The sequence below is a fragment of the Hyperoodon ampullatus genome (genome assembly GCF_949752795.1).
Source record: "Hyperoodon ampullatus genome assembly, chromosome: 12".
Classification (NCBI taxonomy): domain Eukaryota; kingdom Metazoa; phylum Chordata; class Mammalia; order Artiodactyla; family Ziphiidae; genus Hyperoodon; species Hyperoodon ampullatus.
In genome coordinates, this window is record NC_136925.1 from 48209673 (window position 1) to 48225442 (window position 15770).

A 15770-nucleotide genomic window follows, 5' to 3' on the forward strand; every position below is an offset into this window, starting at 1 on the left:
GACAAGCCCTCCAAAGGGGCTGCCTGAATAGTAAGAGCTCCCCCTGTGGGCTACCTGTCCAAAGGCCAAGCTTGAACTGCTCATAACTCTGAGGGGGTTTTTTAAAGAGGCTGAGAGAACGGTTAAGAAACAAGGCAACTGGCAGGCTAGGTATTTAGAGAGAATTTTAACAGTCTTTTGGAATATGATATGAGATGTAAACCTTTTAACCCATATTCTCACAAAATATTAAGCCACATATTCATTTGCCATTATTAACTATGGAACTGGATCTACCAGGAAGATTCACAGCATATCTGTAGTTCAAGGTGAGTGGAAGGGGAACAGATGCTACCCATATACAGTAGTTTACTCCTGGCAATGAATTACTTCCACGTTTTTCTTTTCTTGATCCAGTTTCTTTTGTTATAAGTTAGAAAAAAAATTTTTTAAACAAAGGCTGTTCTTTATTCATTATGTAATCAAATTAATTCCAACAACAGACTTATGTCCCAATAAAACATTTACGAAGCAGTTAACAAAATAAAAAGTTCATCTGGATTTATTTAAGCCAAAGGCACTATAAAACTCTAAATTAAAAAGACCTTTGGGTAGTACGGCCCGTCCGGCCAGGACCGGCCCGGGAGGTTCGGCCGGTGCAGTCAGAGGGCGCAGGGCGCGTGCGCCGTGCGGCCGGGGGCGGGGCAGTGCCGTCTGGCTCTGTCGGGCAGGGGCCGGAGCTCGGCGCGGGACCACAGGGCCAGCGGGCTGCCGACGGTGGCCTAGGTGGCCGGCCGAGTACTTAGGATTTCACGTATTTTTGCTGAACTTGCAAAAAAAAAAAAAAAAACAAGGCGCTTGGGATGATGGACAAGAATATTGAAATTCTGTGAAAAGTTTCAAATTGGAGCATACTGAATTTTCATCCTAGTCCAGCAGCTCTGCTGCTCACTTAAATACAGATGAATGAAGACCCCATTCGGGAAGACACCTGGCCAGCGGTCCAGAGCGGATGCAGGCCATGCTGGTGTATCTGCAAGCATGATGAAGAAACGAACATCCCACAAAAAACACCGGACCAGTGTGCGGCCGAGCAAACCTGTTTCCCAGCCCCGGAGGAACATCGTAGGCTGCAGGATTCAGCATGGGTGGAAAGAGGGCAATGGCCCCATCACCCAGTGGGAAGGAACCGTTCTGGACCAGGTGCCTGTAAATCCTCTGCATCTTATAAAATACAATGGATTTGACTGTATTTATGGACTAGAACTTAATAAAGATAACAGAATTTCTGCGCTTGAAGTCCTCCCTAACAGAGTTGCAACATCTCGAATCAGTGATGCACACCTAGCTGACACGATGATTGGCAAAGCAGTGGAGCACATGTTTGAGACAGAGGATGGCTCTAAAGACGAGTGGAGGGGAATGGTCTTAGCACGCGCTAATGAACACATGGTTTTACATCACCTATGAAAAAGATCCTGTCTTGTACACGTACCAGCTCTTAGATGATTATAAAGGTGACCTTCAGATTATGCCCGATTCTAATGATTCACCTCCAGCAGAAAGGGAACCGGGAGAAGTTGTGGACAGCTTGGTAGGCAAACAAGTGGAATATGCCAAAGAAGGTGACGCTAAAAGGACTGGCATGGTCACTCATCAAGTAGAAGCCAAACCATCTATTTCATCAAGCTTGATGATGATTTCCATATTTATGTCTACGATTTGGTGAAAACATCCTAGATGTCATCACGGACTCTGCCAAATTTGTGGAACTATTAAATGTATAATTTGTAGACATAAAGACTTGATTGCTTTCCAGTTTAATGAAAGCTTAAATGTCCCTGTGAACCCACAATCTCTGCCAGCAGAACTGGTTTTGTTCTGAATAGTACAGATTTAGGTGAACACAAAGCATTTTGCGTAAGGAACTCCTTCCTCTTAAAGGAAGTCTGTTTGTTTGGAAGGGACTTACAGGCAAGTCTGGTAAAAGTTAAGCTAGTATCACAGTCATTTAAAACTGCAGTAGATCTTATCCACTTTCCCCTTCATGATTAACACTCTTATTCTGCTGCCACAATGCAAGCATCGTTTGGTATTTTTGCTATTGCCTTTTTTTGAGATATATATGTATCTATGTCTACCTACCTATCTATATCTGTGTGTATACATATATAATGTATATATACATACAAACAGATCTGTGTGTACACACAAACACACTTCATGGGCAGTCCTTTCTTTGTGGGTTGGAGTGGGGCTTACATAATTCTCTCCAGTTTAACAGGATTGCTGACCCAAGCCATTTGTATTCAGTGTATTTAGTGTATTACTGCTGTTTATTCAAAATTAAATTTGGGCACAGGAAGTGCATCGGGACATTCAGCTTGTTTTGAAAGTCAAGTTCAGAGCACCATTTCAGTCTGGAGGCTTTAAAGTGTAAATTCAAATATGAATCACCTATGAACATTTAATGACCCACATTAGAATTTTACAAAACAGTTAGAAATCTGGGTAAAAGGCTGCCTTTAATTCTAAGCTTTGTACATTATTTGTTTACATTTTTTATCATAAATACTCCTTTTTAAGCAAAGCCCAGGTACTTGGTCCACATAGTGTAATGCAGGTGTATTTTGGATGGCACATTTGGTCCATTATTTGTACAAATTAGTAATCTGGATTTTAGCACATGGATTTAAAAGGCAACAGTATATCAGTGGTTTCTGTGTATTTGGTAAGTTCCTGGAAGAACATAGTGCTTTTATATTAGAAATGTAAGTTTAAGAATGGCGGTGTTGCCTTTTAACAAGTTCTCTGGGATACCTTTATTTTTATTACTATTATTACTGATATATGATTATGGTCAGAAGGCTTTTCCCCCTCGGCTTTTCCCCTCAAAGAATGCCTAGACAAATAACAGCTTAAATTCCTGACATCTTTTGTGGTGCTGTATATTCTTGCTCATGGTGTGCTGTTGATGTGGGCTCATTCCATTTGGTGGATCTTGCCACATCAGGGTCAGTTACCTGCACTGGCTTGTGGGTGTGACTGAGAGCAGCCCTTAGCCATTGAATCCTTTCCTGCAAGTTGTCCTTAACTAAAATAGAACTGCAAAAGTGGTTCGTTTAGAAGCAAAACGTCAGTCTATCACTTTGTTTTGGATGATCCCTGGCAGTTTGAAAGCTAGGAGAAAGATGGTTTGTGAAACCAGTCTTGTGGAGATTGAAAATCTTACCTAAGATTTGGGCAGAAAGCTTAAATGCATATGAATCTCAGCCAAACACCAGGTCTGTGTGATGTCTGTCATGGCTGTTCTTGATGTTAAGAGATTCTGTAGTTTCAAGGCCGCGCTATGCGAGGTTTGTGTGATGCCCATTTTCACCTTCAGGAAGGCTGTGCCTTGTTGTGCTGGTGGGTGGTAACCTCGCGCACCATGTAAATACAGCACCCCAGTTCTCTCCAGCGTGCCCAGTGCCTCACCGAGGGCAGCCAGGGGTGAGCTTCTCCATGCAGTGGGTACCCAGGTCTTAGATGTTCCTCCTGTGCTTGAAACAAGTGTCATGCTACAGATCTGTCATCTGTTCTCCCGGTGGCTCTTGTAAGAGTTTCTGCATGTGAATCTCAAGGCTGAGCCGAGCTCCCCGTGCCCAAGTGGACATGTGTGGCCCAGAGAGGGAGCTGTCCAGCGCGCACTGCATGAACAGGACACAGTGACTTCGGACTGAAAAACAAAGTCCTTTGGAGGTATCCTGAGGGTTGGGTCAGTTGAAACATTTCTGGCATTACTTAATGACTTGCATTGTGGTTTTTCTGTAAGTACCTTTAGTAACTTTTAATACCACGTGATCTCTCTAAATGAATGTGACGTGTGATGTCTTATCATCTTTTTTTTTTTTTTTTTTTTTTTTTTTGCTGTACACGGGCCTCTCACTGTTGTGGCCTCTCCTGTTGCGGAGCACAGGCTCTGGACGCGCAGGCTCAGCGGCCATGGCTCACGGGCCCAGCTGCTCCGCGGCATGTGGGATCTTCCCGGACCAGGGCATGAACCCGCGTCCCCTGCATCGGCAGACGGCCTCTCAACCACTGTGCCACCAGGGAAGCCCTCTTATCATCATTATTTTAATCACTGTTCCATTTATTGACTTTAGGGTTGAAGGAGGGGGAAGGGTTTTTTGGTTGTTGTTTTTCCTTTTTTTTTTCCCCATTCTTTTTTCTTTTGGTGGCTTAAACCACGCTTCCTGATGCCGTGACTAACTCTGCTCCCCAGCCGAGTATTTCAGCCTTCGTCTAGGCTCATGTTTCAGATCTGCATGCATTGCTTGCATTTTCCTGGTATCGGAATGTTGGTTCCTTGTTCTAGGAATACAACATTAATTTCTAAAATTATCATGGGACTTGTGACAACACAAGACATGAAATCTGTATAAAATGTATTGGCCTTTCTCACTGACCTGCTACAGTATTATTGTGTCGTGTGTGTGTGTGTGCGTGCGTGATGTCTGGCTGCCATGTAAAGCTTCAAAGGAAAACCTTAAAAGCAGACCATCCTTTTTTGCATGCTCTATTCTAAGTAGAATGTTCAATGTAACTAACTAAAATTGCATGTTAAATATATTTCGGTTTTCTCTTTTCTATCTTTGTTTTTATTTGTTTTCAGTTTCTGTATATTTGCTTAATTGTGCTGTTTTAGTGGTTGTAGGATAAAGATGCACTGGTGAAGCAAATGTAGTGCCAACAGAAGGTGATTTTCCAGTTGTGTATGTCATGCAGCATTTGAAGGGACTGTGCATTCTTAAAACAATCACAGTTGCTTCTAATCCAGATTTCATTTCTATTATTGTTTTACGTGCCAAACCCCGAAATGCATTGGTCTTGAATCTCTGAATGCTGTGGACCCATTAGAAGACTGTTTTGATTGTCACAAATTGTAGTGCCTGAAAACATTCTTCAAGCTGATTGTCTTAAAAAAAAAAAAAAAAAAGTTCTCCAAAGACAAAACAGGAATTATTGTAACAGAAAATAATTACGGTCGAAATGTCTGTGGTTCCTTGGAAATGCTGCGCTTTTTGTATTTTCCATCATTACTGCAGTTTGAACGAATGCGTATAGTTCAGAGGTCTTCGTGCTCGCATTTTAAAATTAGGTAAATGACCTCATCTTTCAAGCTTGAATTCATTTTTAATTTTAATTTTATTTTATACAATGTGTAGACAGTTCCCTGTTCTCTGCATTTAGAAGTATAAACAATAAAATCTGTTAATTCTGTAATTTTTATAATTATGATGTAACTCTATCCTATCCTTAAAACATTTAAAACAAACCCTTTACGTACAAAAAATAAATAAATAAAAATTTTTAAAAAATTAAAAGACCTTTGAAATCCAATTGCTTTGGGAAAGAATTACCTTTAAAGATATGTTTGCTCTATGCATTTCTATAATGATTGTTAGAAAAATCTTCTTAAAAATATAAAGTCTAATAACATTGGAGGTATTTTCCTTGATGGTAATAGAGAATACATCTGTTTCTCCAAGAAAAATTTAACTTGACTTTTGAAATAGCAAACAGAAGTCTTATTATAAGGCTTATTATTATTATTATTATTATTTTATTTTATTCTATTTATTTATTTTTTTTTTAATTTTTTTTTTAAAATTTTTTATTTTTTATAAGGCTTATTATTTAAGGTCCATGCAATGGGATCTGTGCTACCAAATCTTAACCCAAAAAACAACAACAACAAAATCAATCAACAAATTTTGAGTGAATGCCTTACTATGTTCTCAGCACTTTTTAAATATGCATTATGATAAAGAAAAGTATAAATGTTCGTACTTAATCTTACTTAAATAGAACTGCTTAACACACACACAAACTAACGGCAGACAATTTTAGATAATACACGTAAAGTGGCAAGCTGTTGAGTACAGAATACTGTATATATAGCATGAGAGGTTTTCAGTAGAGGAACTGGATGAAGACTGCAGTAAACAGAAAGGCTTGAAAGGACAAAGGCCGGTGGAGAGAACTGTGAAGAAAGCAACCTGAGTTAAGGCACAAGACAGGAATGGTTTTGGTGGGTGGCTGGTATGGTCAGATAATCCTGAACAGAGAGACGCGTGAGTGCCAGGGAAAGCCAGATAGAGTCAAAAAGTTCCTGGTGATGAGTTTTGTCCCTGCAATTTAACTGGGAAATGAGTCTCTCTAAGTTTAGGAGATTTAGAATCTATACATATTTTTCTGTCTGTATGCTCACAGTGGTGCTGGACAATGATTCTAAGACATACATTTCTTTTCCCCCACATTTAAACATCTCATAAGTTGAGAAGAATCTTATAATCAATTGTGTATCACAGATGGACAGCATTTTTTCCCTCTAAGTGGTTCATAAAACAATGATGCATCTTAAAAATCAACCACCACCACGAATCAAGAGTGCTATGAAGTCATTAGAAAAAACAAGTGAGTAAAGTCTTTTATGTTTAAAGTAGAATAATCAATTCTCAATTCTACAAAAAATTGTCTGAACCTTTTGCTCACAAGGAACAGAAGAAACCTGAGGGTCTACAGTAGGAAGGTGCAGGAACAAGTCTAAATTGACTTTCTTAACACAGAAAGTGAAGATGAGTCCAAGCCAGAGAGACCAGAGGATATAAGGCAAACGCAGAAATAGTAAATTATTCGTCAGAGTACAAGCTGTAAAACCTAAATGCTGAGAGAGAGAAATGCCATTGAAAAGCAAGCTGAATTGTCCAGCAGAGTGCTAGAAAACACGGGGTAAAACCAGGGGCTGATGATAAAGATGCTGTTTCCAAGTTTGTCAAGAGCAGTTAAGCCCTCAGGTCATCACTTGTACCAAGCAGACAGTTAACCCTCCTCTATGCTGGTAAAAAAACAGAAGAGAAGTGAACTGGGAAAATGAGCTGGAGCAGTTCCAGCCTGGGGAACCAGAGGAGGGCAGGTGATAAGGCATGAAACTAAGAGCAGAGAATTCAGTGAAAATCTAATGAGCCACGGACTGGGAGACGATATTTGCAAAAGACATCTGATAAAGAATTGCTATCCAAAATCTACAAAGAACTCTTAAAACTCAACAATAAGAAAATGAATAACCTGATTTAAAAAATGGGCAAAAGATCTGAACAGACACCTCACCAAAGAAGATATGCAGTAGCAAATAAGCATATAAAAAGATGCTCAACATCACATGTCATTAGGGAATTGAAAATTAAACAATGAGTTACCACTATACACCTGTTAGAATGGCCACAATCCAGAACACTGGCAACATCAAATCCTGATGAGGAAGCGGAGCAACAGGAATGCTCATTCATTGCTGGTAGGAATGCATTTTTAAGTGGCTGCACCATTTTGCAGTTTAGCTGTTTCTGACAAAACTAAATGCTCTCTTACCATATGATCTGGCAACCTTGCTATTTGGTATTTACCCAAATAAGTTGAAAACTTATGTCCACATGAAAACTAGCACATGTATGTTTTATAGGAGCTTTATTCATAATTGCCAAAACTTGGAAGCAACCAAGTTATCCTTCAGTAGACGAATGGATAAATAAACTGTGGTATCTCCAGACAACGGGATATTATTCAGCACTAAAGGAAATGAGCTATCAAACGATGAAAAGACATGGAAGAAATTTAAATGCATATTATTAAGTAAAAGAAGCCAACTGAAAAGGATACATACTGTATGTATATGACATTCTGGAAAAGACAAAGCTACGGAGACAGTAAAAAGATCAGTGGTTGCCAAAGAGGAGGGAGGGATGAAAAGGCAGGGCACAGAGGATCTTTAAGTCGGTGAAAGTGTTCTGTACGATACTGTAATAGTAGATACATATCATTACACAGTTGTCAAAATCTATAGAATATACAGCACTAAGAGTGAACCTTAATGTAAACTATCTATTTGGGGTGATTTTGGGGTGATTATGTGTCAATGTAGGTTCATCAGTTAACAAATGTATCCACCTAGCGCAGGATGTTGATAGTGGGGAAGGCTGTGTCCATTAGGGGAGGAAGGGTATGTGGGAATTCTGTACTTTCTGCTCAATTTTTCTGTGACTCTAAAATTGCTCTAAAATATAAAGTCTATTAATAAAAACTGCATCCTGTACAGTGAGTCCCCATTCCCCTCCCCTCCCTAGATTCCAAATGCCAGGAGTCAGGCTTATAACAGGTCCCTGGCAGCAGACTAAAGAACCCTCTGGAGGAAGTGAACCACTCAGAGCAAAAAACCTAATCAGAATGACATTTGGGTGTGTGTGCTCAATTGAAAAAATCATCTGAGGGGCTTCCAGTTTCTGTGCAGGATGTAGAAAGATGGAAAGAGCAATGCTCCTCAGTAACAACTAAAAATACCAAACAACCTACAAAATCATAAGTTTTCTTGAACCTATCAAAGAGCTGAAATCACAACACAACCTCCTGGCTTTAAATCTAAGACAAGCCTCCCAGGACACACAGGACACAAACTTACAGCAGAGCACAGACATAAGATGAGGCTCTCATACAAGTGAGTAAGAAGAATTCAGCTAAAATTTATAACAAGCTGTTAAAGGTAGAACATGGGTTTAGCTAAACTACTCCACAACATTGCTGCCTCAGCATCCATTTTGTGTGGCCAATCGGCCTGCAGGGCCTTGAACTGACACTATCCTCTCCATCTAGCATGCATGTCCTAGAAAACAGCCCACAGGCTCATAAGTAAATGTAAGTTCCTGATGTGACTCCCCCAGCTGCCCTGGTGATCATCAGTCTCCCCCACCTCCCAGGGTCTTCCTCTTGGGCCCCTTAGATAAAAACAGGCCCCTGAGAAGCTTACCAACCACCTCCCCCTCCTTTTTGGTTTGAATTGACCAATCTGGCCTTAGCCTGGGACCCCCCAAAGTACTCCCCCAGGATCCACCCCGATTGCTGCCTACGCCCTGCCTTAACCTCCCTCATGGCCCCTTAAGGTGTGCCGTGTGCCTCCTCCAGGACCTGTAAAGTAATAAACTCGATTTCAATTCTCTTGTGGTCTTTTACTGAACCATCCATCAAAAATGTTAACAAATGTTAATTTAACAAAGTTACAAATGTTAATTTAACAAAGTTACAATGGGCAAGTGTGAGAACACAGAACCCACGAATGCCACAGGCACATGGGATTGCGCACACTCACAAGCTCTTAGCCATGACCTCAGTGGGTGACCACAAGAAAGACTGGAGACAGGGCAGAAGACAAGAGAAATCCTTCCTCCATGCAATAGGCCAGCCAACCTCAGCTGAAAAAGCACAAAACCCCACCCAGATCCTTATCATCTAAGGAACAAGAGCCATAAGCTACCGGGGTAAGAGCAACAAACCTTGTTTCCCCATTGGCCCTACCTCCCCCCTCCCCCCAGGGCACAGGTGATAACCCACTGAGTCTGGGGAAAGAGAAAAAGAGTAAAACCTTTTGGGCAAGGGTGAAAATGAAAACAAAACATACCAAAACTTCTGAGATGCGGCTGAAATGGACTGGCAAACTGCAGCTTGCTTTTTTATAAATTTATTTATTTATTTTTGGCTGCGTTGGACCTTCCGTTTCTGTGCCTGGGCTTTCTCTAGCTGTGGTGAGCGGGGGCTACTCTTTCGTTGCGGTGCACGGGCTTAAGGCAAGTGAAACCATAAGTGACATTCCTTCCTTCATCTACTCATCTTCTATGGCTCTGTGGTCAAAAAACCATCTCAATGACCCATGGAAAAGAAAATTAGCTCCTAATTACAAAGAAGCTAGGAAACCCTTGTTATATTGATAAAAATAAATCAAGAGTAAAGGAAGGCTTGTTCCTCTCTTCCACTCACCAACACAAAATGCTACTACTGTCCATGAGTCTCTCAAAACTTCTGCTTTTTTTGTTTTATTCTTCTAATTAGATCAAGGAAAGAGACCCTAATAGAAACTAGCCTTTTTTTAAAACCACTTACTGGCTTCTAGTTGTTTCTCCTCCTCCTAGCTGCTAAGCAGCTTACATGATCATCTCATAGGGCTGGCTCTTGCTCAGGTCTCCTCAAAAAGCCACTCTGGCATTACTCCCTTCCCTACCAAATCCTATTTCTCCAGTAGAAAAATCACCCACGGGGATTTCCCTGGTGGCGCAGTGGTTAAGAATCCGCCTGCCAATGCAGGGGACACAGGTTCGAGCCCTGGTCCGGGAAGATCTCACATGCCACAGAGCAACTAAGCCCGTGAGCCACGACTACTGAGCCCTCGTACCACAACTACTGAAGCCCGTGCGCCTAGAGAAGCTCTGCAACAAGAGAAGCCATCACAATGAGAAGCCCACACACTGCATTCTGCAGCTTGGACTTGGAGGAGTAGGGATAGTAGTGGAGAGGGAATGTGGAGTAGGCTACAAAAATGGCAAAGGAGACCAGAGCGCCTGCCAACCTCATTCACAGACAGACGATGCATAAGGCACCTCAATGAATTTAGTAATGAGAATGGCAAATAACAAAGCTGCAACAAAAAAGATTTCCTATATTTTCAAGTTCAACTCAAACTATCTTCTCAAATACAATGAAGGACAATTGTTTTTTAAAAAACATTTATACTGCAAAAATCTGGATTAGGGAAGTAGATAAGTATTTCATAACTAATTATGTTTTTCTCTGAATCTCTGCCAATACTCGTGTTCTCCCTGGAATGTCTTCCTCTTGTTATGTCCAATTATCAAAAACTATCTTTTTAAAAAACTATCTTTTTAAAAAGTTGTATGTTCCATATATTTTCTGATACTAAAGTAATCTTTGTGCCTTGTAGAAAACCTGAAAAATATTGGACTGGCCAAAAAGTTTGTTTGGGTTTTTCCATAAGATGTTATGGAAAAACCTGACTGAACCCAAATGAACTTTTAGGCCAACCCAATAGAACAGATAAAAACAACAACAAAAAAAAAGGAAAAAATATTTGTCACCCTTTATCCTATTACAATTGTTACTTTTTTTTTGTTTGCACCTCTCTCCTTATAACAGAATTTTATAAGAGATTGGATACAGGGAACAAAGTACAAAGAAGAATAAAAATCACACTGGTATTTGTAACCTGAGAAATCAGAAAAAGAGTTGTGTCTATGATGGAAAAGGTATACTTTGTAAAGTTAATTCTACCACGTTGATCCTCAGATGAACGGACAATTTTGTAGTAACTCTTATGCCCACCAAATAAAAAATTACCCAAATACACCATAACTATGTACCATAGTTTTTATGATACCCATCCAACTTCCTGTAGTATTGCTCTTCTCCAGTTCTACTTTTCTTCTCAAAGGAATTTCAGTCAGAGACATGCATAATATATAATACACTAATCAATATTGTCAAAACTGAATTGGTAAGGCTATGTAAAAGTAGTTTTATATCTACCATAATATCACCTCTATTCCAACCAGCATATGAATCCTAGGGAGACCTACAATATGTAGGTTCCTATAATATTTTGAACACATCTCTACTATGGTACTTATTTAACATGATATAATATATCCCATCCCCATAAAAATCTATTTTTATCCTATATTTAGAGTCTTTGCAATAACTGGATATATAAGGTAAATGTGTATTAGTGAATACAGTATTAGTGAATTGTTAACCAACATTTTAACTCATGTCCTAGAAGGTTCTGTATCAGATATACAAAACAGGATAATAATATTCCAAAGATCCTGTGCTGTGGAAACAGGATGAAGAGTAAAGTGTCATCAGCCAGGAAGAATGAAGATGAAGCCAATGTAACATTCCAGCAGCTGACAAGTACCTTCTTTTCAGGAGGCCCAGGCAGGAAGCTGATTCTTCTACAATTTTCCTGCTTCTTACACTTCAAGAAGCAGTACATCCAAAGCATGAATTCCCTGTGCCACATATCAAGAGAGTGAAGCCATTATGACTGGTATGTCTCCAGTATTTGGGAGAAGCCACGTCAGACCCCAACCCTACTTTTTTTTTTTGCCCCAGCCCTACTCTTACATACTCCAATAATGTGTCTCTGAATGGCCAGGAATGCAGAAAAGATATTAAGAGTGAATGTCACTACAACAATTACCTGGTACGTCACAGGATCCACAAGACTGTAGAATCTTTATTGGTAAGAACATTCTGCCACTGGATGGAGAGGTGGAGTTAGAATAGGAGGGCTATAGTGTATTATCTTGTCTGTATTATCTTGGTCTCAAATAAGTATGCTCTTGAATAAGGGCTTGGATGTCAGCAAAATGCAATAAGGTGAGTCATGTAAGATGGGAATAATGTTATTCCATACAACATACACTAAGCTCTTTAGAACCTGGTTGAATTTGGGGAGATACTCTCCTTGAAAAATCAGAGGCTTCAGAGCCAGTGGCCCTATACAGAGGCCCAGGTCCCCAGACATCAGTGTTGAAGACTCAGGTCCTGAGCTGGGGTGTGGACTCCTGAATAGCTCCTGAGGTACAATCAGTCTCTCAGACTGGGCCCTCCACTATGTCAGCCCTTGACTAGCCCTTACGTCCTCTAAGTCACGCATTCCCTTGCTCAAGCATAATTCAAGGACTTAAAATAATATTCATTATCTGTTTTGGATGCAGACAACTATATTATATTTTTATCATTTCCTCGTTTTACACCTAAATATGCTATTTAGAATGAAAATATACAAATGTGTCACCTAAGAGTTCTTCCTTCTCTTTTCCTCACCTCCCACATGAAGTTGTTGTTAAGTCCTATCAGTTATACTTCCAAAATATATCATGAATCTCTGCAGTGTTCTCCATCTCCACTGCAACCACCCTAGTGCAAGCCACCATCACCACTGGCTCCAGAGCAAGGACCACTGCAGTGGTCTCTTCAATGACCTCCCGGCTCCCATTTACGCTGTGCTGCAATCCATTCCTCACTCAACAGCCAAAGTGATCCTCTCAAAATATAAATCATAACTAACCCTTGCTTTCAACCCTCTAATAGTTTTCCATCACAAACATACAGGGGAGAAAAAGCCAAAATCCTTTTCTGTGGCCTACAAAGTTGTACTTGATCTGGTCCCCACTCCTGACCTAAGCCTAAAGCCACTTTCACCAAAGGAATCAACAAACATACCACCAGAGACAGGTCAGGAAGCAGCAGTAGCTGAGAGAGACCAACTGTGTAGCTGTGTTGAGAGAGGTTTTGTGTAAAACTCATGGGGCATCTGAATTTCTATATACTGAGTTTTCTTAAAGGAAGTACCCCAATATAATGAATCAATCAAAAGTCAAGGTACCAACACTTCACAGAATTCAATAAACATGCCTTTCTTTGTACATAATGGAGAACCAGTGAAGGATTTTAAGCAGAGAAATAACTAGATCTGACTTGCATTTTAGAAACTGAAATTCTGGTTGCCTTGTAGAGGATATATGCAATGGGAGGAGACTAAAGAACAGTCAAAATGCATCAAAATAACTCAGGAAACAGCCTGAGGTTCCTACACAAATCGTGATGGGGAGGGATGAGACCTGACTGAAGAGCTGTTTAGGAGGTCATACATAGCATGAGAATCTGGTGGTTGATTCAAGGTGGGAGGAGAGATACCCTCTCCGAGTTGTTCAGTCTGTCAAGGAGGTTATGGACCTCTACAAATTTTATTCTAGCTTCAAGCAGGGCTCATATCTGATGAGTTACAGGGACTTGTAATGGCACCCCTAACTGAGATTACTCACATGCTCCCCGCCCCACTGGCGATCTCTGGGCTGGGATGGGATGTAATGCAGGAGCCTCTGACTCCAGGCCCACCGTTCCATTCTGAGCGTGTACCTTCCCAGCAGAGCGGGCACTTCTAAAATCACACCACCCAAATTTCTCTAGCCTTTGCTACGGCTCGCTGTGCTGAACTATGTTCTACCCAACAACCAGAGGGCTGCTACACTCCCATTAATAACTTGTGATCACTGTGGTGGTCGTTCTCAACCTGATGTAGGGGTAGGACACAGTATAAGAATCAGCAAGTGACCTTTTAAAAAACTACACACTCATTCCCCTCCCCTTTCAGATGGCTATCCACACACCCACCAAGGGGAGTGACTGATTGGAAAGATTTTTTTTTTATTTTTAAAATATTTATTTATTTAGTTTTAGCTGCATTGGGTCTTCGTTGCTGCGCGCGAGCTTTTCTCTAGTTGCGGCTAGTGGGGGCTACTCTTCGTTGCGGTGCGCAGACTTCTCATAGTGGTGGCTTCTCTTGTTGCGAAGCACAGGCTCTAGGTGCGCGGGCTTCAGTAGCTGTGGCTCGCGGGCTCTAGAGTGCAGGCTCAGTGGTTGTGCGCACGGGCTTAGCTGCTCTGCAGCATGTGGGATCTTCCCAGACCAGGGCTCAAACCCGTGTCCCCTGCATTGGCAGGCGGATTCTTAACCACCACGCCACCAGGGAAGTCCCTGCTTGGAAAGATTGAGAACTACCTGCAGCTTTACTAAATGCAAAGATAAGGGCCTATAAAATTAATTCAGTAATTAAAAAGAAGAAACACTATGCCAACCTATTCTATAAGAATAAGAATTATGAAACATAACAATAGTATCCTACACTGAGTTCCAAGAGAAGTTACTCTGTGTTTTTGAAATATTTTTTTCTGTTGTTTTTTATGATAATAAACATTTTCAGGTCTCAATTTATTTCTCAGCAGGAACTACATATAGTTTAATGAAACGAATATTATGATGCTCTTCCTACTGAGAAAACCTCAGTGCCATTCTGAAAGGATCTGAAGAAAGGTAATGCAATTCTAAAAAAGAACTTTAAAGTTGTCAATATTCAAATTCTTTAGAGAAAAAAATTCATATTAATGACCAAAACAAAAAACCCCACATATTCCTCTTTTTACCATCCTGTCTCTGCTTTTTTTATCAGCAAATTTTAAAGAAATTACTGTATGTAACCCTGAAAGGAAAGCTAAGATAAATGAGTGAATTACATTAAAATAAAGCAGGTTGGCTTAGAAATTAGATACAATAATCTAGATTTTTCCAAAGTGTGACACAGGAGATGACTTTAAGTGTTCAATATATTTATTTTAATGGTCCCTAGAAATAACACAGTAGTAGCACATCAAATCTGTGAAGTCATATATTATTGCTTAAGATAAGATTAAAGCAGGCAGAGGAATCCACACAGACATCTTGTCTTATAGGTCCTATACTCAGGAATGCTCTTGCTCTGAGCCTTGAGTAACTGAACAGTGTGACAATCCCTTTAAAAAAGATAACGACGAGATATAACTCACATACCATGAGATTCACCCTTTTAAAAGTGTACAACCCAGTTCTGAGTATATTCACAAGGTTGTATAACCGTTACCGCTACCTAATTCCAGAGTATCTTCACCTAAAAAGAAACCCATGACCATTAGTAGTTACTCCCACTCCCCGCTTCCCCACAGCCCCTGGTGACAGCTATCCATCCTTTGTCTCAATGGACTGGCCTATTCTGAACATTTCAGAGAATGGAGTCATACAATATGTGCCTTCTTGTGTCAGGTTTCTTTCACTTTTGATGTTTTCAAGGTTCATCTGTGTTTTAGCATGTATCAGTACTCATTCCTTTTTTTTTTATGGCCAAGTAGAATTCTACTACATACCACATTTTGTTACCCATTCATCAGTTGACGGACATTTGGGTTGTTTCCACTGTTTAGCTATTATAAGTAATGCTGCTCTGAATATTCATGTGCAAGTTTCTGTGTGGACGTCTTTTCAATTTTCTTGAGTATATACCTAAGACTAGAATTGAGGGGTCACGTGGTAACTTC

General features: G+C 40.4%; 1 protein-coding gene and 1 pseudogene across 2 annotated transcripts in view; one reads left to right on the forward strand and one right to left on the reverse strand.

Moving 5' to 3' along the window:
- Positions 1 to 15770, reverse strand: part of FAM184A (family with sequence similarity 184 member A) — a gene marked incomplete at both ends in the record, with an annotated part of 116731 nt that overhangs the window by 74505 nt on the left and 26456 nt on the right. The window lies entirely within an intron of this gene.
- LOC307061314 (spindlin-1-like) lies at positions 946 to 1719 on the forward strand (annotated as a pseudogene). The gene has a single exon. The product of its transcript is annotated as a spindlin-1-like (transcript).